Raw genomic sequence first — 25,979 nt, forward strand, 5'->3', positions numbered from 1 at the left:
GGTTTACGATGTAAAAGTAATCAACGCAGAATTAACACCTGTCGCATGTGAAATAGTTTCCTGGCGAACTTTATCTCGGGACCTATATTTCGTTCAGTGAACGATACGGCGAAATTGTCGGAAATGTTGTTTGTTTCGTATAAAATATTACATTATTTTTGTTTCTAAATATTTGCCCATTTAAAAGTCCTATATTTTTTCGAAAGATTTACGTTGGATAATTCAGTACAAAACATGAAAGTGCTTTTTTTTTTACATTATTTACAGTAAAAGAGTATCTCGCGTTTTGTTTTGTGTCATTTTATTATTTCACATTGAATCAGTTATACACAATCACAATATTTGATTCAATATACGACTTTTATATTTCTTTCTAGAAAAAAGATTGTTTAACATAAACATGTATAAAAAAAGCATATAAAGACAATAAAAAGATATTGTCATTCTTTTCTTTTTTACAATTTTAATGTACATAGAAACTGTACACATTTTATTCGATCTCATAAAAAAGAATATAACGATCATATTACATGTAGTAAGATCCGTAGAATATCCGGATGGCAACAATACGAAAGCAATACAGGAAATTGGTAAGCTACGTGATGGAAATTCTATCGACTATATTTTTTCTCGCCGCGGTCGGAGGACAATCGCTGCTATAGCAGGATTTAATATTGGAAATTGGATCTCTGTTACTTTTAGCACTTACCTTTGAACGAATTTGCACATTTTTGCCGTAATATTCCGTGTGCAATTCAATAACTACAGTTCTAGCAAATGGGACCTTTTTTGTGAATCGATACTGCAATATTAATATCAAGAGATGCGATCTGTATCTTTATTTAATAAGTAATTTTTTCTAAATAAAATTACTTACATTATTTATATCAATTCTATTAATAATCTATTCAATATTTTATAATGTTTTTTGGAAAAGAAATTTGTCGATATTATAATAATGAAAATGTTGTTGCGTGCACATATATATAAAACGCGATCTAATATTTTTATGTGTCTACTTGTATACTTTGGTAGACAATTTGTTCTTTTTGTATGGAGCTCCTCTTTGTTCGGTTTGCAAAAGAAAACCGGAATATTACACACTGTAATGTATCATATGGCTATTATGTAATTGCAATTGCGACGCGGAAGATGCGCTCTGGGATAAAGAGAGATTCAATATGACGCTCGTCTACTGAACGATACAAAGAAACTAACTTATGAGGAAAGTTCGCTCATCTCTCCCGCGCGCGAGAAGAACCTCCGTGTATTGAATTTAAATTCACGGCTGGCAGTAGCTAGTATCGTCTAATGTAGCTTGGTTATGTGAATTTTATGAGGCCAAATGGAAGGTGGGAAAAACGCACCTTATGAAACTTGCTGATCGATTTATCTGACATTCTTCTGGTGACAGACGCGACTAAAAATGGTTCGACGATCTTTGCACTTTGCAAATCCCTTAATATGTTTGCAGAGTGCTGCATCTTATATAATAAAATTATCTAATAAAATTATCCTAATTATACTTTTATCAGGAGATTATTTTTTTTTGTATACAGAATAGCGAGAAAATTATAATTAATAGCGATTATTCAAACGATTATTGTCAGCATATATCGCATGTTATTTTAAGAAAATTGGCTGAAAACATTTTTTCGATATTGCCTTAGTACGTAATTACAAATTTTGAATTAATGTTTAAAACATGATTAATCCATTTCACGTTGAATGTGAAAGGATGGTTCGTTATTGGAATGCCGAGAGATGTTTATTTTCACGAGTATTGAAAACAGTGAAAGCTGCGTGTGGACAAAATGAGACACTTTATACCGCATGTTACATTTACAGCTCCATTTTTGTGACGTTAATATAATTGGTTACGCAGATACGCGCGCTGTAATTCGTTCCAGTGGCAACCACGTAGGGTGCTATGCTTTAAGGAAAATGGCTTTTTCTCTCGGATGAATTTTACGTTCGCGGTATGACGAAGATGTAGGACACATCGCGATGTGCCGCGTGAAGTCGGAAACTTTGTTGGCTGAATTTTATGAGGATATTTGAAAACTGACGTATATACATAAACACTGAGTAACTCGGCACGTCTAAAACACATATCGCGAAATTTCTGTTCATGTTAAACGCGTCAGTCGAATAAATTGAAACAAACGGAATTATCGCGTCACTGTGACGGTAGGAATATTGTAACGTCATTCCTCAATATATATATATATATATATATATAATTTTAATTGGAGGTATTTGTTATGTGGAAATATTCCATTTTTATATTTTTGTTTACAGCAATGTTTGTCATATTTAACAGTAAATTATACGTGACAACATTTCTATTTCGTGAATTACATTAATATTCCAGATTTTACATTCACACAGACGATTACATACGCGCAATAGGAAATTAAACAATCTTTCAATTAATCTCTCAATTGCGTTCGGCTAATGTGTATACGTCATTACGCATTTCATAAGTTTTACGTTTAAACTGTAACAATTTCCGAATTTTTGGAACTGAAATTAATTTGAGCAGTTGGAACATACTTTGAACTCGAAAGTCCGAATCGACATTCGATCTCGAGACTCGAAGAGTCTCTAAACTGCTTGACCATCAGAAATTTCCGAACACTAATTTCAAGCAACATTAATCTAGCGTTCGAAATAAAATCTAGCGATTCCGTTGCAAATTGTAGCACTTATGGGCATAAAGCAATTAAATTAGTGAGAGGGATGTTGCGCCGAAATGCTTGCACTTTATGCGGAGGAACGGCCTCGCATAAATTGTCCTCGCCTACAAAGGACAGTGCAAAGTAATGCCACTTAATCCCTCTACCTCGCTTTACAATAAAACCATCGCGCTATCCTACGAAGCGCAATGTAAAGTCCGGGCGTGTAATGTTCGTTTATCTTCCATCACACGTAAAACGACGACTCGTGCAACCAAATGCAAATTTTTGTTTACGCTCTGTCAGCGCTTTTATTGCGCAATTAGGGCGTTTCTATCAAGTTTTTTTTTTGCACGTCAAACTGAAAGCTGAACGAAAAAATCTATAAATACACGGCGGAGCGACATATGTTACACGTGATTCCGTATAACATGTCTGAATTTTCTGTAAGAATAGTAAGATACTTTTTTTCACTTAAGATTATGGTCCGCTATTGAGGAACTCTCGTCACATCCATCTCGCGATGCATCGCCGGCTTGTATCGATGGTGAGAATGCATCGCACGGAGTTACGGGCTTCCAACTATTCGCGCTGTACTCCCGCGAAAGATGCGAAGCATGGAAAATGCGAGACCGGAAAAATGCAAAGAGTGCGAAGTGCTCGCGCAGCGTATTCCCACTCAATTAAGAAGTTTGCCGACAGAAATTTTTCCCGTAAACTCGCGAAGAGAGCACGCGTTCTCATTTTGCACGCGTTTGCGAGCTTATCCGTTGCGAGTGTCGACGACGACATATCGAAGCGTCGCGATAAAAGTGCTGCTATCGGCGCTTACGGCTGAAGGGTTACATAGGGTTGAATTCGACGGAGGAAAAGGAGGGAGGCGTACGAAAAGTTCAGAGTTCGTATCTAGCTGATCCAAGTTTGTGCATATAAGCTATTTTATTCGACGATCCGTTTCTCGTTACGCGTTACATACCGGTGATAAGGATATTGTGATCGTTCCGGATTCACGCAACTATAAATACGATCCTGACGTACAGGAGCCTTCTGCATGCCACTTTCGCACGCCCGACGAAAATAGATGACGTTTGCGTACGGGGCGCACACATGTGCTAAAATTGCACGACGTAACAGATATGAGAATGCGCAGGATGTATCAGAAATTTTACATTTTCTCTCACAGTTGCGGATTTTCTACGAGCAGATCTTGCCTTTTTCCAAAATTCAATTTAAAACATAATTCAAGGTGCTTCAATTCAGTACTGTCAGTTAAATAATTAATGAGCACAGGTCATAATGACGAACATTAATAATTGTGAATCAAACTTTCGCCGAAGACAAAATTATTCATTAAGAAATCTGTAATTAAAGGGAGGCACGTGACTTTAGACACTTTCTATATAGAATCTCGGTCGTGGCCGTGATAATCCATTGAGTTAAGTCAAGGCGCGTACAATGCAAGTAAAAGTTTCGCGTCCTATAACGAATATATCTCGCAAGATGTGGCACGAACGATAGAAGACACGCTGCGATCCAGAAGTTTAATAGCATGATGTTAATAGTAAATCGATCGTATAAGGTGCGTTCCAGATAATTTAAATTTAAACCAAGTCCCTGATTACAGAATTTTTCAGAAGAAAAAACCAAGGCCAATTTGAAAATTTAACGAGAAAACTGAATCACGTATGTTTGGTTGTACGCGGTTAGTGAATTCAGGTGTAAACGCACGGAGAGAATAGTGCAATCCAAATTTAAATTGGTCTGTAATACAGGATTGGTTTGCTTATTAGTAGAGATTTTTAATTAAATTGTTTAATTGAGTTGAATGTTGTAATAATAGAAAAATGGAAGCACGTGTATTCTCTGATTCACGCATTTACGTCGCTCCGAAGGGAAGCTTCTTATATATGTAGAGAAAAATTAGAAACCGAGTCGGGAGCGGGTCTCATCTACTCTAACGCACTGGTTGTGCGGCATTCAATGCATGTACGTCGGGAATTTTCAACTACAGCTGCTAAACTAGCCATAAATTTGATTTTGCGGTTCAACATGAATATACCAAAACACGCTTTCATATGTTAGAAAATTTTTGCAAAATGAAAATTACCATAAAATCTTGTTATATATTTCACAGTGCGACAGTGAGAGTATAACAATTTTTAATGAAAATTTATTATAAATTAAAATGGTAACAGCATTGCTTTATTATTTATATTGATGTTAAAATATGACACGCTTTTTTACTAATGTACGATAAATTAGATGTTTTTTTTAATACATGAATTGGTTCGCTTATTGTATTCTCGTTGCCGTCACTACTCACGCATCACGAGACGGCGAGAATTACTATTACCGTTTTCTTACGATCAGGTTAGGAAGGCAGTTTCTTAAGGAACGGCGTTTTACGATGGGAAAAAGAATTGTATGGCGAATTGACTGAGTTTATAGCCCCCGTAACAGCGTCGAATATCGCGACACGTAGCGTCGCGTCGTAACACGAAATGAATTATGTTTGACATGCTCGATTAAAAGGCCTCGCTGTACTCTAATAACTTTTTTATGCGTGCCGCTTTGCGCATGTTGATTCTTAGGCATAAAATAAAATTAATTATTTAGCCTGTATCATTTTACTAAAGAGAGAAAGAGAGAGAGAGAGAGAGAGAGAGAGAGAGAGTGTAGTCCGTCGTTTTCACAAATTAAAAATTAAAGGAGGAAATCTGTCGTTAAAATGTGGCTTACTCATTTTGTATGCAAACTACATGCGCGCTCTTCCGACTTTTATCTCTCGCCGAGATTTTGCCTTCCCGTCGCTCACCGCATTCGCGGCAAATTTCCCAAAGGAAGCTCTCTCCGCACCGAATTTGGAAGCCGAATTTCGAGTCAGTACCTCGGTAAGCTTTTCTTTCATCCGAGACACTGCAACTTCTTTTTCGCGCAAGCCTTGCGTATACACGTCCGCCCAGCGGGCTGCGAGCAAGAAAGAGTTGCGTATCGAATTTGAATTTGCAACGTAAGGGGCGAGGGGCGAGGGCACGAGAGAGGCAGAGGGGGTAAATATCTAAAATATCGCGGCGTGATGTGGCGACGGGCGCGAGCGAGTCGAAGAGGGGCCGCAGTCACCGCCGCGCTGCCGCCGCCGCCACATTGCCCGCTGAATTTTACGAGGGTATTTACATGAGCGCAATATTTTATGGGGCACTTAATGCCAGGTCACGTTCTGTCCCTCACTGCCGGGGCGGTCGCCTATGAATCAAAGTGCGCTTTAAAGATTTCTTTCTCATCCCGCGACGCGGCGGATAAGGAACTCGCTTCAGCTCGTACCTCGTACGGAATATCTTACGCGGCATCTACCTATCTTATCTCGGAGGGCTTTCTCGTGCTCTTTGTCTCTCCTCCTCTCTCCTTCCTTTTTCCTTCCTCTCTTCTCGCTTCTCGCTGCCGAGCAATCTTCACTCGTGCCGGCAGAATACTCCTGTATCGGCAAGCGGATGGGATCGCGAAGCATAAACGAGACGGAATTTTTTACGCGACTCTTATGCCGATATCATCAACCATTCGAAAACACTCGCCTCTAAAGTGATAGCACGCAGGATGCAGCTTCGGGAACGATCGCAGCGCATTTTTTCGCGCTGATGATCTCGGCACTCAAATTTTTATACCATCTAAAATTTTAAAGCAGAATTCTCTTTTCTATTGGAAAGAAGGAGACTTGGTCGGAGTAAGGACTAATGCGATTTTTTTTCAATGTTTGCGTGTGTCCATCACGGCCGCTTGCGAAAACGCAAGCGTCCACGTCTCCCCTCCTCACGTCTGCTTTAATTCGCCGCGGAGACCCGAAGGCGAATGCAATTACTCCGGTAATCAATTTAGATAACTCGCAGCGAAGCCGGCACGTAATTGTTAACGCGATTATCCGTGGCGCGACTGGAAAGTCGTGGAATAATGGACGAACGGAGGATGCCTGGGCGTCGTAAAGGTCTCTTTTCGGGGTTAGTGTCGTCTCCCTCGCGAATGCGCACTCGATTACCCTTCGAGACGCGTGTTCGCCATTCCGAGCTGGCATTGTGCCAATTCAGAACCGATTTCGCGTAACTTCACCATTGACAAGATTTCTGTTCTACCTGAAGACGCGTACTCGTCGCGGCTCGCAGCAATCTAATCCTGAATTAATTTGTAGTACTCTCTAGCTTCGCAAGAAACAGTATAATAAAATACTAGCCACAATAGAACTAAATAAGAAATAAAATATTATAAATCAACGTATAACAAGATTTAAGGCCACTGCTCGGTGTTTGTATATATTAATAACAAAGGTTTCAGCCAACAGTTGTGACCTCTTTTAGTGCTTGTTCTCATGTTGATTTGTAAAATCTATATATAGGTCTGAATTAAATTATATTGTGATAAAATTTTATTGCTTGTATTTATGAATATTTATTTATAAGAATACTTCAATTTTTAAATCTCATGACTTATAAAGACCATTATTCCATTGTTTCAAGAGACAAATTTATTCCAAATTCAGTCCCGCGGCAAGTCGAGAAGAGGAAGACAAATTTAAGCACCTCTCGGTAAGTTACAACTGTTCAACGTTGCTGTTGCTGCCGAGAATGCGCCCCCGCGTTTATTGCCTGCGTTGTTTTCGCCTGCAGACTTCTTGCTATCGGGGGTTTTAAGCGCGGTGTATTTTCGCAATTAAGAGCCGAGTGGCGCGGGCGGGGCAGAGCGGAGGCGCAGTCGGTTTTGCCGCGTTCTCTTTAGTCTCTTTTGGTCGAATTTAACGCCGGCTCTGGATCAAAATGTCTCGTCCAAGCGTCGGTGTTTAGCGGGAAATCGTGCAACATTGCGAGTCGGTTTTTAATTCGTAATCCGTGAAACATTTTAATAGCAGGACACGTTTTGCCAATTAACCGCACTAGAAATTAACATGATTGTCAGTTATTTCGCCGCCTACTTCCATTTTTTAATTCGAATCTAATTAACGGGCATTATTCTGATTCCAAATCATTCTCGCTGCACAGTCAATATTTACTATAAATATATAAAAATCGAAGTATTACAGATTCTCATAATAAAATCTAAGTGTGTAGCTTGAATTATCGACTTTGCAAATTACATTTCTGCAATTATCTCTCAGTTAATTTGATATCTGTCTTAATTTAACAATTATTATCGATAATATATTATCGCGATATTTAATATTCAACCCGAATTGTGAGAAATAATTGCAGTATAAATTTTGACGCTAATAACGACTATTAATCGATAAATATATCTGGCGAACCTGTGATTGATCGCTCGCAACTGCGCGAGGTATGCTTTCGTCCGTCGAAAGGAAATAAGTCGGAGCAAATGGGCCGTTAGCCGAGTTGCATTCAGCATCGTGGCCTTAGCCGAGAATTAACCCTCCGCTTTTATTGCTATGTACTCTCGTTTAGCTTCTTGCGATCGGGCCTTGCAGCCCGAGGTGTGTGTTCGCATTTAACCTTTTCGTGTCGGCGCTGAATAAAGCTTTTTGCTTTCTCGGACGATTTCTCGTGCGCTCGCGCTGCACATTCGTTTCCATTCTACGGGATGTTGCGTGACTTACTGATGGAACATGGCTTCTGTGAGGTCTCTTTAAAGCAAAAATATCTTACAAATATATTTCTGTTTCTTTTCTTTAATTTTTGCAGAGATAAAAATATATAATTCAAGATAGCAAGATTCTATCATAAGATACAACTAGTGCTAATACACACGAGAAATTATTTAGAAAATTACTCTTTTACATGCGTTTTTAAAATTGAAGAAGTTCTTATTTTAATAATTTCTATTTCTAACGAACAATTGTAAGAAATCGTGAAACAATGTCGGTTGATTAAAAAGTCAGGGACGTTTAAACATAACAATTTCGAGTCAGCGCCATACGAATGTCCGCGTTTGTAATTTAACACTACTCCGCTAAGGAGAGTGAACTCGAGGAGAGTTCGTTTTCTTAAACTAAAACGAAGAAGATAGAGTAACTAGGTCGCGAGCTCCATTCTGCGATCGTGCCCGACCTGTTTCTCGGAATGCGCCATTGCGTTATTGCTTCGTTTCTCTTGACGACCGCGGTCGTTAAATTAAAGCCTTCTCGCATTATCGCGAGATGGGTGTATGTTGACAAGTGTACAGCTTCTTCTGTAAATACTCGTGGAAATTACACGGCAAGAGTAACGGGATCACGGCGGGATCTACCCTTATTCTTTAATGGAGTTTTAATCAAAGCAGAAGTTTTCCGCCGCTGAAAACGCGAGGGCTTTGCTAGTTTAACGCGATGAAATATTACTGCTGTATTTATAAGTCTGTAAACACAAGTAATTCCCGATTTATAAACTAGAATCATTACACAGGTCGTTAAATTTTTCAGTGGTTTACAAATTGTAAATCGTCTTTGTGTAACATCCGCAGCATTTCATCAACATTCTTGACATATCATTCCGACAAAAAGTTAAAACTTTCAACTCATTACGCTTCCACAATCGTCTCCGAATGAATGCGTTTCTTGTGGGAATTAATTTATGACTCTCGGAGAGCAATCGCTTTTATTTCATAGTAGCTGGAAGAGCAAGAAAATCCAATAGTACAATATTTGTTGAAATTGTTAATTTAGCGGGCGATAGAACGGGGCAGGGTTTGATTAATTTCCGAGTGTCATTTGCAGTAGCAGTCTTTTTCAATATTTTGATTCTACGGTGATATTTGATACAGGTAAATAAATGTAAAATAGGACAGATGCAATTTGTGGGTCGTTAAAATAGTCCACGATCAAAAAAGGAATTAGATTTCAAAACGGATTAGCGCGAAACTCATTTTAAAATAATACAGTTTGGTCAAGCGCTTATCTATTACCGTGACGTGACACGATTTTTCGATTTTTTTTCTGGTTTACAACTTAAAACGCGGAAATATAAAAGATACGAATGCGAGTATTTTTATATCGATATGTTTTTTCAGAATTATTTCCCTCGCACGCGCACGGCGGCGTCATCGATGCGTGCGAATTAAATATGCGTGGACGATATCGAGACTCGCGGATTAGCCAGCACGGACAAAAACGGAAAATACATTTTTTAAACATAATCCCGCCGAAGGCTTCCGTGGGCCGGTCGCTTCGTCGTGCGCGCGGGAATAATAATGGACGTCGCGATACGGCGAATTTCGGAAATCCATCGATGGAATGGGATTAAAATTTAATCCGGTCGCGCGAATCCCGTGTCGTCCAATTATACAAGCTTACGTACGCGAAATGCTTTTTAACGTGGTGATGTGTAATGCGCTGTCCCAAAGCAAAAGCGAAACACGGAAGGAATATCTGGGATGGGAGGCGGATGGAAACAGAAAGAGAGAGAGAGAGAGAGAAAGAAAGCGTGGAAGAGATAGAAAAACGGAGGTTGGAAGCCTTGAAACACAGCCTCGCTGGATTGCGCGCTTTTACAGCGCGGAAAACACGTTGGAACGGTTGCGTTGCTGTACATTGCGAACAGATTGGTTGGTCGGATCTGTCACGCGGTATCGCGACTCTGACAAGAAAGACGAAACAACCAATCAACTGTTCCTGGACCCTTTGTCCGCTCGAGCGGTGCGACGCGGCGCGACGCAAGCCAACGTGGAATCGTCCGAATTGAAAATATCTCGTCACCGCGTTTGCCGCCGCCGCCGCCGCCGCCGCCGCCGCCGCCGCCGCCGCCACCACCGCCGCTTCTAAATCCGTCTGTCCGCGATCGTCGCTAAAAGCGCGGATAAAACTTTTCAACCTGGATAGCGTGCGCGTGACGCGAATGAAAAATCTGATAAAGAGAGGACGAGAATCGCGCACGAGGAGCAGGGAGCGCGGAACGGCGTGCGAGCGTGTGTTAACCGTTAACCGGTTACATGCGAAAGAGGGTAAAACCGTTATATTGTTACATGTGGGTCGTCATGATCGTCGCTTTTTGTCGCTTGTCATACAAAGTCCTTTATTCCGTGGAATATCTCCGATCAAGCACGCTTTTAACTTTCTGCGCGGACTTTCTGCGGGCTTCATGATTGACATTTTCTTCGTTTGTCGTATGCAGAGGTACGGTTTCAGTGTCACGCGGTATTATTTATTAATATTGTTTAAGTTATGATTTATTCATTGAATCGACTAGTGTATCAAATTATTTACCTACTAGCTTTAATTTCTGATTAATTCGCATTAATTCTCACAATGCATGAAATGGAATAGAGTTTTGAAACTCTACATTATACCAAAATTTTTACCATACATCAATTATCGTCACACTAAAAACAAATTTATGTTAATCTTTCAGAGTTTATGATTTATTCATAATTAGTGCTTTTAGAGTATAAAATTGATGATCAGCGTGGCAGAGTCTCGATTATCTTAAGCACAGCAATAATCATCGTCAAAAGCGAAATCAGGAGAAATAGAAGTAGAAACATTCGCGAGCGTCGACTGACCACCGTATAAACGTGAAGTATGTCGAGCGAGGATGAAAGGAAGATGGGGCGGTTCGTTCGAAGAAGGGGTTGCCGGAGGGTCAAGAGGGGGTCCCCGGGTGTAAGGAGTCGTGAGCGAGTAACGTGTTATTCGACGTCTCCCACGGGGATCCCGGACCATCGCCACCAACACTATCGCTCTGATGGGCTCCGATCCTTCTTCAAACGTTTCTCCACTTCTCTCTACCGTCGCGCTGCTCACGCTACTTCGCGCTACCACTCTCCCGTGAGTGCCACTACCGCCACGATCTCGTAGAAGCAGACTTTACCGTTACGAATCGAAAAAAGTCATGAATCAAGGATCATACGTTGTTATTTACATTGATAGCCGAGAGCTTAATGATGTAGCTGTGAGAAAATTTTATTTTATTTTACAATTAGAAACCTTTAAAATAATAGAGATAACAAAATAGAAAAGCAATGAATTTCAATAAAGATCCGAGTTGAGATTAAATTTTTAAATTTTGATATCATTAATCTTTTAAGATGTAAGATTGGAATGTTCGTTATAATTTATGGCAGAAAAGTGAATTTTTGTTTTGGAAATAAATGGAAATATCTGATAATGTTTGTTTCTATATTTCAATGTTTGGTCGATGAAACATTCTTTTACAAACTATTATTATCGGCAATTCAATCGTAAATGAAGTCATCAAATGTACAACAAATCCATGCAGAAAGGCTTAAGCGGCGATCACGGATGAACGATTAATATTAATTCGCGAGATGATTGTGTTTGTTTGTTTATTCGAATTTGAACAAGTTGGTGAATTTACACAGATTCACACGATTCATTACACCGACAAGTCATATCTCATTTAAATCAAGAGGACGGATCAATATAATCGCGTCTCGATGCAGAAACATTGCTGCCGAACCGAATTAAATTAATCAAAAACGTTGACATGTGTATATATGTTTCCCGTATCAATTTGTCTACATCAAAGCACTCGTTATGAATCAAAATCACGCGGCAGTTTTTAATCGGAAGTACATTGTATTATTTTTTGTTTTTTATAAATGTCGATCATTGTTAAAAAATTTTTAGCAAACAATTTATTTTAATATTAAAGTTGTTTAAAAGTTTTACACATACACGCCATTTTTATATAATTTCTTACTGGCAAATAGATGCAGAAAACTTTATGCTGTATATATTAAAACTGGATACACCAACTCGCAATAGCGTACGGCTGATACGTGGTATTAACGATTCGACGGCTGCTATGTTTTCTCAACAAATGCATGTGAGAGTGTTTTCCCACGGTGGTGAGAGTAGCGAATATCAATATTCGCGAAACGAGGTGTCCAAGCTTCCGGCCGGCTTCGCTTTTCTTCGTATCTCGAAACGATTAAAAATATTTTCCATAACCATTCGCGCAAGCTAATATTTATACAATTTATTTTATATCTTCGTAGATCAGCGAATTGATTATTCTTCATTGTTCATTTTGCTTTGTATCGGACTGTTCTTTTTCTTTCTCAATTTCGAGCGAGTTCGCATCGACGTAAAAGCGACCGCTCGAGGAATATTTGCTAAAATAAGCACTGCAAGCCTGTATCAATATGCGGAAGTTAATTGCCGTCGCACCGATAGCATTGACCGGTGATATTTCGTTACAGGTTTAATGTGCCACGGTGTTTTATCGCGGCTGTTTTATGCACCGTTCCGGTGGTTTGCGCCGAGAAAATTATGTTTATTGGGTTTCGATGGGTATAATGGTATTTGCCTGAGAGAGCTAATAGACGAGTAATGAAAAAAGATCGGCACCGTGCTGGAACGAATATCAACTAATGAATATCAGTTATTGACGATTCAACATAATTTCATTACAAATTTAAATAGTTATGGGGGATCTGATATATATTAACGATTTGGAATCCCGTTAGCAATAACCACAACTCATGTGAAATTTGCATTGTTTATCTCTCTATGCTCTTTAATATTTGAAGATAAATTATGATTAATTTCCATATATTTAACTTTCTCCAACAGCGTTTAAGATTCAAATTTTGCTTTTAAACGGATAAATAATGAAGTCTGAGCGAGGACCTGTGATTTATCAACTAGAGAATTCTCGACTTAATCAATCCGACGTTCTTCGAGCAATTCTCTTCTGTTTTTCTTCGAGCAATGTGAAGCAATGCACTAAGGTGTTCTCGGGGGACGAGGGAATTCCTTGCGCAGCTAAAATTAGCGGTTGAGCGCGACGGATGGTCATTGAAATTACGTGAACGTCCATTTCCTTTTCGAGGACGTCTGGCCGGACGGACGTGGCCCGCCGAGGAATCAGTCTCGACAGCGGAAATTCAACGGAAAGCAAACTCCCTCGCTTTCCGTAGAAACGGGGATAGTATTCCTGTGTCTCGTGTCGCGATTTTCGATTGTTCTGCATGTATTGAAAGAGATTTCGCACTGTTAAATATATTTTATATTAAAATCAAATTCAATTGGAAATTCATTTATCACATTTTATACATACTTGACATATATTTTGTGCTAAACAATTGAATACATTAGCTTTGTCGAATTAGCTGACAAATTATTTATTTTGTTTTAGTATTTTCAATGATAAATACGCGATACAAGCAAGACATACGTTTATTATTAATTTCGGAAAAGAGAGAATTTATGTACGCGGCAGAATTCGCGTGAAAATCTTCTCCGTACGTCTTACATTCATTCTACGCCGGATACCCGCCGCGTCTGGCGCTCGAGCTAGCTACACGTGTTTCTTCCCTAACACGTCGGCACGCGAGATGAAATTATACGATGTACCACCAAACCCGGTACACGTTGAGAGATATAACACCGCAAACATAAGTTATGTATAGCCAGTTAAGAGGAGCAGAACGCCGGCTGTTTTCGCGGCGATTCCCATAACTGCATCACTTTTTTGAAATTTTTTTCTTTTTGCTAGTTTCTCCAGCTTTAAATAAGCGCCTTGATTTCTAAATCTCCAGCTTTGCGAAACTTTACAAAATTCTCACCTACGAATATTACGGTAATTTAAAATTGCAAGGGTGCGTTTTTATTATACTTTTATTTGGATATTAAATATTAGAATTAGTATATGTACATGCAACATATATGATTTAATTGTACAAAAGTACATTACGCGAGATTACATTTTTGTTATCTTTTACGAGCTGCACACTAAAATGCATATCAAATCATATTACATAAATTGATTTCAATATCTAATATTGAAAATTGATACGATTGACAGAAAATAGATTAGCTATAATATTCCAGCATTCGTCTAAGTTCATTATAAATCTGGAAATAACTATTGTTTACTTCCTGTATAAATCTGAATATCTATAATTTCAATTGTAATTGGCAATACTTGTATTAAGAATAGAATTTAAATATTTTCTTTTAATGCTTTTTTTAAATTTTTAAGTCATAATAAAATATAAGAAAATAAAATTTTTACTATATAACTTTACAATTTTAATAGGATAGTAAAATGGATCAAAAAATAAAGGTTTTATGTGCAGCTACGTTCTGTTTCTATATTATATGTGATTAAAAAGATAAAAACATAGAATTTATATGACTATAGTTAAAAATAGACCAACGATAGTAATATTAATAAGAGAAAGGCAGAGCAGGAGAAACGAATATTTCACGTTAACATCTCTGTTTTATTTTATCTACTCTTATATTGTAAAATCTAAAAAATTAAATGTTACTTTATCGTAGAATTTTCAAATAATCCGAAAGTAAGTAACGCATCGCAGCGATGTTTTCCCGTTTCGACAGGTTCGCCGAACTGGTTTCACCGGACGTACGTTCGATTAACAGGCTAAGCTTGCGTCGGGCAGGCAATCATGGATATGCTCGCGCGGATCCCACGGGAATGTCTACGTAGAGCAGCCGAGTCGTAGCGGATCGGGATTAGATGGCAGTCGGGAAAGCGATCGCGCAAAGCTGTACCCCCGGTTCGCTCATGTATTTAAAACTGCACACACACACACACACACACACACACACATATACATATATGTGACGCACATACGGTGGATGACCAGACGGAAGAAAGGTCTGACACTTGATTGGGTGTGAGCAAACAGAGGCTCTCGAATCCCACCGTCTTTGCCCCGACTGTGTCCAGACGTGTCGTCCCTACGTGTCGCAGTATCTGGCCGAACCCCGTAGCTCGCGTCCCTCTGCCCTTCCGTCGCCCCTTTTCTTCCTTCCCTCTCTTCTCTTCCGTCTTATGTCTTTCGGTTCCGTTACCATCGGGATTCCTCCCGCCATTCGAAATTTTTCCTGCACACTTCCGTGAGTAGCGGCGATCCTGCTCGTTTCCTCTCTTGCCAATTTCTCTTTTTCCACGCCCTACATTGCTACGTGTCTCTCGCAATCCCCCGATTTTTCCTCTTTGTTATCGAACTTATCGCTCGGCCGTTCTTGTTTTTATTTTACGCTCCCGCTTTATATTCTCTCGCGACGCTCGATTTTCTCTCGTTCGCTCGTTTTCGAGTTTGGTTGTGTACTTTCCTTTGCCTTATCCCGGTCCTTCTCGATCTCCTTTCGTTTATTTTTTCCGATCTTTCGACATCCTCAGTCGCATCTTTCACGACTCTACTCTCTTTCCTCTCGCTACTCCTTTCTTTCTCTCCTTCTCTTTCCATCCTTTCCTCTCTCAATCCTTTCTTTTTATTTTTGTCTCATTTGCCTCTTTCCGCATCTTTCGAATCCGCTTTTCCGCGCGCACTCTTTACGTCTCTCGCTCTTTTTCACGCATCATTCCCGCTCTCCTCGGGCTCTTCCTCCATTTCGTTTTATCCTTTTTTTTCCCCGGCCACCACCTTCTCTAATTCCTCTCGCTGCTTCGCCGTCCTCGATTTACTTTGATCGCTCATAAAGAAAAATAACCGTAAAGACGTAATCGGCGCAGGCGAAGCATTAAAGAGATTTCTCTGCGTGTAGCTTTTAGAAGAAAAAGGAGGAGAGGGAAAGGATTTTAGAAGGGACGGAAGATGGCGATGAGGACTGTAATACTCGATCGTGCGTGCAGACTGCAACGTGCAAATTTTATCGGACCCATTTCCAATGTGGAATTTACCAGAAGTACAAACACGCTTAAAACACGTAATTCATAATATTTTTATTCAATTAATGCTGTTTTGCGATTGAAGCAATAGTGTCTATAAATATCGTAAAGCATATTTAAATTTTATTTATTACATTAAGAGACCGTATTTCTAGATGGAGTAAATATTTTCTTATTTTATTTTATCAATATTATTTGATGTGTATATTTATAAAAGAATCGTAATTGAATATCAATTATACCATTTCTGAAACCTTTAGTAATAACAATCTTAAAGAATATTAATAATGAATCTAGGAAGAAAGTATATTCGATGAAAACGAGCTCTAATTATCTTTAACTAATTTTAATCTAAATTTTACCTTATGTGAAACTGATGGAAAGCTACAGCTAATATTTATAGGAACGACCTGGATTTATGTACAAATTTGTAACATCATTATATTTCTCGATAACATATATTCTTTCGGTGTCACAGTTATTACCATATATCTTCCCGTCTGCCAGCTTGCTGTTCTTCTTTCCTCCTTCTTTCGCCTGTAATCCTTTCGCCTGTCCTCCTATCGCGACTCTTTTGTATTATTTTCTCTGTCGTTGTTTTTTATACCCATCGTGATCTTTTCGCTGCGTCGAAGATGCTGATGAGGTCTCGACTCTCGTTCCGACTTTCGATACCTTTTCCCTTGTCAGCTTCGATACACAGCGGAATCAACTGCTTCTTACCGCCGTAATACGTTTGCAAACGAATCGAGAAGCAGTCCACTGTATCTGCTCGAGGAGCTTGCAAAACATTTCTTACCGCGAGCTTTTTTCCCAAGAGCACGTTATAAACGCAGTGTACAATTTAGAGTTTAAATAATCCGTGAAATTTCAGCACGAAATATCAATTGCGCCTCTTATCGTCTCCGCTTTTGCTTATTACAGCTTATTTATTTCTATTTAATAATCTTTTACTAAATTAAATGTTATATATAGTTATTTGGTCTATATTTTTTTTGTTCCAAGCCGCGCGCGCGCGAGATTCGTCTCGGAATAATAAATTCTGATCCTCTCTCATTCTCCCACTCGATCTCTTCGGTGTCACTCAGCCGGAGGCGTCGACGAGCTCTCAAAATTCGAGATGACGTCCCCCGCCTCTCGATATATCGAGTTAGGGTGGGAGTAAAGTCGGGTGCGCGCTTCTTACCGGGCAGCGATATATTCTCAGGCGAAGCGTGGCATGTGACATGAAATTTCTGCCTTCCGGGGCTGCGTGTCGCTATCACATACGCGTGTCTGTCTTTGAGTCTCCTCTTTCTCACTCTCGATGGTGGATCGATGCATTCTTGCCGTTCGGCGACGGAAGCGGGCCATCTCGATGTACCAAGGTCCCTCTTTTGAATCGATTCGAGCCGCACGCTCGCGTTGTCAGACCCGCTCTGAATGCAAAGGTGCGAATTTTGCGCAATGGTCTCATGACTACGTAATACAGAGAAAAAGACGAGGCTATCCGACGAGATGAGTGCCGACCTTCAAAGCGCTTTAAAGGCGGATACCGACGTAATTCTATCGCAATTAGCCTACCAGATAAAATTTCCCCGCGTCGCTTGCATGCATTCGCTTTTTCCATCCTTTTGAGGATAATGATTCAACGAGGCATAAGTCTTGATTCTCAGACAAAAGCTCGTTCATCAACGATCTCACTAAAAAGTTAAGCTTAGCAAGAAACAAGCTATACCGCGCTGCTTTGAAAGTATCTCATTAATTATATATTATTCTTTAAATCATTCTCATTAAATTTGTGCCAGCGGTTGTTTGCATTTTTGAAGGAAATGACGAAATCAGCGTCCCTAGTTTTCTTCTAATAAATAAAGAAAAATAAGCGTTAAATATATGGTGATAAATTAAAAACGGTGTTAAATTATCCCTCCATCGATCGGCCAAGGAAAACTTTCGCGATCCAATTTTTTCGCGCGATCGTACCGATATCGGTGCGGGACAAGTTGGCAAGGATACATCCCCCGCGGGAAACGTCGCATTGATCCGCGACGGGAATCGTCCAATATATGAACTTGAATTACGAGAAACCGGAAGCCGCTGCGGGATATCTCTTAAATCCCACCGTCCCTTACACGATTGCAGCGTGTTGCGCGAAGCGGTTTCTCCCGCGGGACAAAACGCCACTACTTTCTCGCTAATTTGACGCGAAACATCGAGTCGTCGTATCGAGGAACCGGCGGCCCGGTTCTTTTTCTCTCTTCCTCCCTCTTTGCGAGCAGATGCGCGAGTCGGAGACCGTTGTGGGGATTCCCGGCGAAATGTCTCTCACGAAGACAGCTTGAGAGGTTTAGAAAGACGAAAAGAGGATAGAGCGTGCGAGAAGCGATCAGGGGTTAAACGATCGTCCCTCGTTCCTGGGTTTTAGGGATAGCCGATAAGTCCGTTCCGTCGCTGAAAATATCCGTTTGATGGGCAAAACACGATTGTCCTTCCTTCGAGAGTATCACGCAGCAGAGAAAAGTAATAACAGCGGTTTAATTTTCACGAGATTAAATTTTGTCTCCTATAGTGAGAGTGTGTAATCCTTTAATTTTAATTTCATTTAAGTATTGAATGTCATATTTATGAAAATATTTATAGAATAATATAGAAATAAGATGCATTGCAACAAAATTTATACCGAAAATAAATTAATACGCATTAAAATAGAGTTTCTCTTATATTTATGAGATGCGAAAAGAGCCTTATTTCTTGCGTTATCTCATCGAAGATGTCTCGAGAAATTCAAAGTATAGAATGCAAGATAAATGTAAGGGGAGCGACACGGTGTGGGAGGATAAGTACATATCTTTTGCATTACGTAACAAGCGGATAAATCATAAATCCATTATTCATCGATCTGGGAATTCAAATCAGTCCCACGGAGTAGCGGATGACGAATATGTTACTAGAAATTGTTCACATCGATATTCCACAGGAAATGTATCGATGCGAGCGGAGATGCATTTACTTTTAAAAACCTGCCATGCGTATATTTTTTTAATTTTAAAAAGTTGCAAGAGGATCGGTTGAAATCTCTTTTTTTGTAGATTGTAATTATTTACCCATTTGACAAACAATTATTAACGAATCTAAAATATGAAAAATTTAGTAATTGGAAGTGAGAGTTCTGCATGTACTAAGACTTATCTTTTATATAACTTAAAATAAACTATACTTTGAACAAAAATTAGAAGCAAACAAAAATTGATTCTGAATTAACTGAAAAATCCATCAATGAAATGAAATAAAAGTACAAATAATTTAAAAACATCCTATTAATTTTAAAATTAGTTTATTAGCAAATAGAAATTTCCTTTTAAATAAAATAAATCAATGACAAATAAAGTAATCCGTTTTTTTAATTTAATGTTTAATGAACATTTAAAATTGTATATTTATGATAACCGATATCCGTTTTGGACGTACTGGACAATTAATATAATAGATGAAAAGTTTAAGTATTCAACAACTGTCTGATTTGCAGCTAGACGCTGTCAAATGTACAATTTATGTGATACTTACGTGATACAGAAATAAATCTTCATCTTTTTCTGCGGTGCACAGATTATTTTATCGGATTTTATTCTTAAGAAAGATTAAGATAATAAGCACTAAATTCTGAACTATATAATTTAAAAAACATTAAATTTTTTAAAATTGACCGCTTATATTTTCGACAGTTATAATAATTTATAGTTTCTTAATTAAGCTTAAATAAATCTAAAACAGATTCTTAATAATTTTGAATGTACAGTATAATATGTTGATTTCTCACCTGAATGGTCTACAATAATTTTAGCATCTAAAATCTTTAGTTTTATAAATTATTATATTAAATGCCAGTTTTTCACCAAAGAAAAAATATAAAGAACTTGTAGTTATTGCAAATACATAAATTTGCACGACATTATCCGAATATCATTGATGTTATTGAAACTGATGTTATACACAAAAGTTAATACTTGTCACTGTTGAAAAAGAAACAGGCTATGTGCCTACGTTTTGCAAAATGAGCTGAAAGGTAGAAGCGTCGCGAAGAACGCGGTCGTTCCAGAAAACGAGACAGTGGCAGAATTCAGTTAAGGCGAAATGCGACGCTTCATTTTTCATGGTACGAACGATGACGTGACCAAGTGAGCGCTATTGCAAAGGTTAAAGCAAACCGCATGCGTGCACGGCTCTCGCGAGGGAACGGAAGCCTGGAATGTGCCGGAATGAGTATTGTCTTTGCGAGAACTGCGTTCTCTTGCTGGCACGGAGAAATACCTGTGCAGTAATAACAATGGCACATGCAATGTATTTTTTGAAGTGTTCTTTCCCTGCTATGAAAGTACGGAAAGTGGATACGAAAGTAAGCAAATTTTTCATGGAAGAAAATGCAAATTTTTAGCTGAAATTGTGTTTTTGTTATTAGAGGCCTAAACATCATAGAAATAATTAATATTGAAAACAGACAAGATTGTGCAAAAATGCTATATAAAAGTAGACGTTATGTTATGTATTAATGTCATGAATTTAACAATCAAGATAATGTTAAATAATTTTTTGAATATTATTCTAACATTATAACTTTGATTTATTTTTCACAAATAATTTTGTGGGCTCAAAATCTCTTTATTTTTCTATATTAATCCGATTAATTTAAGATCGAACGAAGATTAGAAAAGCATACGTGAAGTCTATTAGCAGGAAACTAGAAGCGCCGAAGATATGATACGCTCCCTCCCCCCTTCCCGACTATTTGAGGGAAACCCTCGAGAGTTGCTCGAATAAAGAGCCGGCCGCACGGCTAGGCTCTTCGCGAGCGAGCAGACCGAAGCGTGGCTTCGTTTCGGTGGATAAACCTGGAGATAAGAGTGTCCCAACCGGATACAGCGTGCACCCCAACCTCGTCTCGTTGGGCGAGACCCTTGGGAGATTCTCGCACCCCCACATGACGAGACGGAGAAGGAAGGAAGGAAGGAAGGAAGGGCGGGAGGGAGGGAGGGAGGAACGGAGAAAGGAAGGTAGGAAAGAGACCTGGTATAAAGTAACGCGAAACAGCGGCGCATTATTCACGGCATGAATTATTGATGAGCGCGGCGTAAAATATGAACGGCGGCGAGCCGTTATCAACGCCGGCGCAGAAACTCGTCCGCTCTTTTGATAGCGCGGGTCGCGTCGAATGCGCGCGCTCGCACGCGCGAGCCTCGCGCCCGGACAAATGGCCCGACACAGACGACACCGCGCATATTGCGTTACATACGTTACATCCCTCTGCCACAGAACCGTCCTTCAGTCGTTCCAGGCGAGCTCGCCTGTGTTTCGAGACCATCGTCGTCGGCCGTATTTCTCTTTTTCTCTTTGTCGCCGTCCTCGAAAAACGACACTGTATCTATATCGGGTTGAATTCAGAAAAAGTAAAATTACATACGTCGAGATATATTTCGACTATTACTGCATAAATCGCTATATTATTTTTGATGGAGCTTTCAAAGATATTTTACGACGTCGAGAAATAGTTCTCGACGTTATGTTTGACGCTTACCGATTTATTTCAATGTGTATATGCGTGTGGATTTTACTGTATAATAGCTGAATCGGACTTGGGCGTTATCAAGTGAGCAAACACAGTCGAGCTATTTTTTTGCAAAATTTGTGCAGGTTTGCAGTTTTATTTCCGATCGCTAAAAACACGTCTACGAACGGAAGCGGTTAAAATTTCACTGTTTGCGGTGGGCTGTTTTCCTTGTTATGGGACTGGACTCCCGTTTTGAGAATTCTGCATGACGGTTCCACAACGCGATCTCATTGATTCTGTTCGGCTTTTACCGAGCGCGGACTCATATTGATTCGAAACGAGATGCCGTGGGATCGCGTGCCTGTCGCGGGAAATATCTTTTTTTTTGTTTCGGCTTTAGCGCATTTCCGCGGGGTATTTTTTCATGTAACGCAATATTTGTGTATCCGGCGTTTTACGCTGCTTTGCTTCGGTTGGCTTCGGCGATCCTGATCGTGCCGAGAAAAATAAAGTCGATTCGTCGTGCTGGCGATGACGAGTTTATTTTCGAAAATAAAAGTCACCGCATACATGTATAATAGTTTATTTTAATTACAAAGTATCATTTGCATGTAATATTTGTCGTTGCAATGTTCTAGAAATTGTCTCTTGTAATTCTAAATATTTAACATTGCATTGCATTGCATTTTTATTCCGGCTTTGGCAAATTCTCGTGTAACGGTAAACATTATCAGCTTCTTAAAGTCGGTTGATGAACATGTTCTCTTTTGTTGGTGCTATTTTCACATAATGGGTAGCTGAAGTTCTCCGCTACGTTGAAAGTTTCTCGAACGTCTTAAGTTTTGGCACGCTAGCGGGTCTATACTTGCGCATATAAACTTTTATGATGAGCGAATGAAGATTCATAATTGCTTTACATTAGAGACTCTTGAATGACCATTGAAATCTCAATGTTCGCACAAAACAATATGAATGTAGGTTAAATCAATAACTGACAAATAATAAAACTGTACTTCACAGCTAAAATTATTCACAGAATTCTGCCGGTGTTTTGGTCTTTAAATAATTCTCTCAAAGAGAGTACCATAATTATGCAGCAGGGCTTTTTCCAACCGCAGCGCAGCAAGTAAATAAAAAGGTCGGTGATCGGTCAATTTTAATAAGAGCGATATTAAAGAGCTCGGACGCGGAGAGCGAGCGTTGCAAGGAAGTGCTTCGTTCGTAACGCGATAAAATTCTCATCAAAGGCGTGATGGTCTTTCGTTATTATTTTCCTGCTCGGCGAGGCTGCGTTTCACTTTCTCGGAAGGGGGCACTCATTTTCCTTCCGATGAGAGATCCCTTATCCGCCTAAATACAGCGTGGCAGAATCGTTTAAGCCTCCGCACGGACCATCGTTTGCGTTCTTGTTTAAGCCGAGATAAAAGGAAACGAATAACGCGGCTCGTAGAACTGCATTTAACGGCGCGTGTAAGAGAATCTGCTTCGTGTTATTTTAGATTTTACAGAGGAAACTCGGTTAGTACGGAAAATAACAGTCATTCCTTTACACTATTTAAGTGCCAATATTTTCTTTCGCGAAATCTAGCGGATAATAATTGCTAAAACGTTGACAAGCTATTTAAATTTCGAATATAAATAATTTTACGATAGTATATTAAAATTCTGTATTGAACTTATGTCAAAACTATAATTAAGCTCATTGCACACATGCAGAAATGGAACATTATTAATATCTTGAAAATAATCACTGCTTTTCGAGCACGACTTTTATTTGTAAAATCTAAAAAAAGACTTTTATAAAACTCAATAAAAGTGCGCGTTTTTTAAAACACTGTAAGGTTGGTATTATTCCAGACAAATCAGAATGATTGATCCGCCGGAGGCTGAAACGATCAACAGAATACACTTCCGAGCGTCGGGATTTGCCTAATCGCGCGGCGTCGATTCTCGGGGGTACGATATAATTTCATAATCAGAAAACGATCGAGGTGGAAACGGTTTCTCCGATCGCACGTGAACGCAATGCCAAGTATATTCTCCAGGCTCCGAGATTATGTGTTAAGTAGATATATGAGCCGCGCGCAGGATACCGCAGGGGTCGTCGGTCGATGCATGCGGGAATATTGCAAAACAGGCAAAAAGAATCAGCGAATCTGACGCTCGCACCCTCCCCTCTCCATCTGACGCCTGTCTCACCACCACCCTTCCCTCCCCCCAAACTCCCAAGGGTTGCATTATGACGGGATGCATAATGCAAGATGGGTACGTCGACGAGCTGTCTGTGCGTCATACATAGCAATGGCAGACGGACGCGATTCTGAAAAGGATTTTCCGAACAGGATATCCTCGCCACGGACCGCGTATATTTTCCATGACCGAGGTCGAGCGAACAGGTTGCCGCTTTTGTCGTCGATTTTCCGTGCGCCGAGCGATATCAGCCGGCTCCCCGGATCGATGTGGACGAATGGAACGTTTCGCGGAGCTTGAATCGTAGATCGTGGAAACTGGCTGGAAAATCAGAGCGCAAGATGTATATTCTAGGACGAAAGAGATATATAAAGATGGGTGGTATTGCGAGTAGCAGATATTTCCCAGAAAAAGTTTTTTCATTATAAAAACGCAAGAACTTTTACGTAATTCTACCTTTCTATATTTTCACACTAAATTCGTTCGATTTTGTTTGATTAATCTTTACTTTAATTAATTTATATTACTTTAATCAATTTGTATTCTCGAACACAGTTCACGACCCGCGTAAACATTGACAAGTCAATTAATATTTTATCGAAACAAATGTGACGAATTCAAAATATAGAAGCTATATATTCAACAACATAACACGTGCGAAAGCTTCTAAAATTTCAGGCATCGTAAAAGGAAAGCGGAAACGGAACGCACGACGGTGCGCGTGAAGCATAAACTCTCATCAACGCGGCTCTTTCACCACGCTCATCTAACTATCCCGAAAACTAAGCCAATAACCGCGTTTTTCGTAATTCTCAGATTTCGCCCAACTAATGCGAGCAACTCGTCGAGAGGAATGCACCAGCCGCGTTTCCGCGGAGAGGTGCAATCTCGTAGTCCGTCTCTCCGCAGTTTGTGCATGGATGTTTATGTGGGCGAACGCGAATGTACCACCAATCCACTCAAGCATACATACGCGTATACACACACATATATATATATATATATATACATACACATATATATATATATATATATATATATATACACACACATACACACATACATACACATGTAATACCGCTTCGTTGTTTACACGCATTCCGTTCTCCATTGATCCTCTTTGCGCGGGGTTCGGTCCTGGTTCCCGTCGCTTCCGGGATTGTTTATAAGACTTCCGGCGGCTGCCACGCTTTTCAAAGCTCCTCAGGACTTCTGTCCACCCTCCCTTTCTCTCATCCTTCGCTATCTCTTCTTGCTTAGGCCCCGTTTTCTCTCTCTCTCTCTCTCCTTTCTATCGTCGTTTCTCTTTCTCTCTTGGCTCTAGAACTTGCTTCTTTCTCTCTCGCTCTTTCGCTCTTTCTTCGTCCGCCATCTCTTTCTTGTCGATCCTCTTTCTCGGCAACCCGATGCCAGACAACAAGGGAGATTGTATGTATTACCTCGCCTGTCTGTCGCACGCCCGGCTCCGCCGTTTCCCGATCTACTTTCGAATCTCGCCACGAGCGACGCGACGCGACCCGGTAGCGCGCCCTCGCAATGCAATACGATCAAATCGAAGCTCCCCCGACCTCCTGTCACGGTCTCGCGATCCTGGTATGCACGTGTGTACGGCGCGTTCGTAGTGCTCCAACACGCCTGCACCACGGAGAGAAATTCGTTGCAAGACCCGACACACCGCGATCTTTTTCCACAATTTGATTAGAATGAGTAAATACGGAGAAAAGTCAATGAATGTTACATGGATTTACGTGAGTGTACATTCGTAACATAATCGTTAATCCTAATTATGTTTGTTACATTTTATAGTACACGTTGAATCGAAAAAAGCTGTCCAAATGAACCATTTAAATTCTATATTATTATACTTTAATCTTTTTTGTTATAAAAATTTAATATATTAAGTAAAATAAATTGTGCAAATCGCGTAACAAGTGTTCAGATTTTTAAACTAACTTATAAAAAATCATGAACAATTATTTTTAATTGCAATAATAAATTACAGCAGTAGAAATATTTCCT

The 25,979-nt window shown here is 39.7% G+C and overlaps 1 protein-coding gene and 1 long non-coding RNA gene across 4 annotated transcripts in view; one reads left to right on the top strand and one right to left on the bottom strand.

Annotated features, from left to right (window-relative positions):
- LOC136998114 (uncharacterized) overlaps positions 1-25,979 on the top strand; it is a 158,710-nt gene that overhangs the window by 74,708 nt on the left and 58,023 nt on the right. The gene's annotated exons all lie outside the window — the stretch shown is intronic.
- The window catches only part of LOC105668880 (lachesin-like), a 122,054-nt gene that overhangs the window by 33,766 nt on the left and 62,309 nt on the right, over positions 1-25,979 (bottom strand). The gene's annotated exons all lie outside the window — the stretch shown is intronic.

The sequence above is a fragment of the Linepithema humile genome, chromosome 2, assembly GCF_040581485.1.
Source record: "Linepithema humile isolate Giens D197 chromosome 2, Lhum_UNIL_v1.0, whole genome shotgun sequence".
In the NCBI taxonomy this organism is placed as follows: domain Eukaryota; kingdom Metazoa; phylum Arthropoda; class Insecta; order Hymenoptera; family Formicidae; genus Linepithema; species Linepithema humile.